This window comes from Triticum aestivum, unplaced genomic scaffold (genome assembly GCF_018294505.1).
Source record: "Triticum aestivum cultivar Chinese Spring unplaced genomic scaffold, IWGSC CS RefSeq v2.1 scaffold46167, whole genome shotgun sequence".
Taxonomy (NCBI): Eukaryota; Viridiplantae; Streptophyta; class Magnoliopsida; order Poales; family Poaceae; genus Triticum; species Triticum aestivum.
The window spans coordinates 14,275-16,072 of NW_025226128.1; positions in this window are offsets into that span (position 1 = coordinate 14,275).

Sequence of the window (1,798 nt, forward strand, 5' to 3'; positions counted from 1 at the left end):
GTTGGTTCTCTGTGTTCCCTCGAATACTGGAGTCTTCCTTCCTCCCTTGACGTACTTGTCCCATTCACGATTCTTGTGGTTCTTGAATGCAACCGCCATCTTCCTAAGAGCAGCGTCCTTGACTTTCTGCACATCTGCATCTGTGAAATGATCTGGTAGTGTGAAATGTTCCATGAGAGTACCCCAAAGCAGCTCTTTCTGTCTTTTGTCGACAAAAGTAACATCTGGACGTGGAGCAGCGTCCTTTTTGTCTTTTTGTCTTTTGTCTTTTGCTGGCTCTCTCCATTCTTGAAGGGAGATCGGGAGTTGGTCCTTCACAACAACTCCACACTGACGAACGAACTTGTCCGCAATCTTCTTAGGCGCTAATGGTTCGCCATTAGGTCTGATTGCCTCGATATTGTACTTTACGCCCTCCTTCAACTTTTTGTTCGGGCCTCGTTTCGTCCTTTTGCCTGAAGATTTGCTCGATCCGGATGGCTGAAAGAACAAAGATCGATTCATTAATATATCTTCAAGTCATTTAAAACATGTGATGATCACCAGATGCCTGCTTATATAAATATATATACCTCGCCGGTCTTTGTTGTTTCAAGATCAAAATTTTCTTCGTCATCATCATAATCATAGTTCATGACTTCATCAATTCGGTCGTCGCGATCGAATATCATATCACCCTCTCCGGTGTTGTTTAGAAATTCGGAGCCGTCATAATCTTCTTCATTCTGATCATCATCTGGCCCGTGAGGATGGCGTATCATATCGAACATGGCATGTTCTCCCTCTCTGCCGGTATTGTCCGCCATAGCTTTTATTTAACTAATCCAAAAGAAATATAAAACAATTTAGTATTCAAATTACATCGTCTCGAATAATAGATATAATCTCAAATACATCGTCTCGAATAATAGATATAATCTCGAAAACATCGTCTCGAATAATAGATATAATCTCGAATACATCGTCTCCAATAATAGATATAATATCTAATACATCACTGGCTAGGTAGCTAATAAAGATCGAATACTACAGAAGAATCTAGGACACTCGCGGTTCCTGCGGCGCGGGCGGTGGACACCCAAAGAGAAGGAACCCTCATAGGATCATAACTGAAGTGAGATCCCTGAAGAAACTGCCAGGTATTGGAGAACCTGCCGCCCTCTAACGCAACCATGTAGCGATGGACGTGCTCGTCCTCCTCCCTGACACGGCGACGTACCACCTCCGGGGGGGCGGCTCCCTCCGCACCGAAACTGGCTCACGCGAACGCCACCAAACGAGATCAGGGTCGACGACGGGACCCGGGGCCGGGTTCCTCATCAAGCGGCGCGCCCCTCCAGGCAGCACCTCCCAGTGCCAGCCCAGCGGAGCCCAGTCCCGGACATGGGTCAGCCGGACGTCGTCGCGGACGTGTCGACGGCGAGGATGCGGGTCGGGCATCATCGAGAACAAATACTAGCTATATGCCCGCAAAAAGTAACATTTTTTTAATGATTGGATTTTGATAACTAAAATTTCTAACATTTCTATATAACTAACATTTCTACAACATTTCTAACAATGCTATATATAACTAACATTTCTATAACATTTCTAATATTTCTATAACTAAAAAAAGAAAAAAATTATAACATTTCTATATATATAACTAACATTTTTATAACTATTTCTATAACTAAAAAACAGAAAAATTTCTAACAATTCTACCTTTTTTATAACTATTTCTATAACTAAAAAACAGAAAAATTTCTAACAATTCTAACATTTCTAACTATTCTAACAATTCTAACATTTCTAA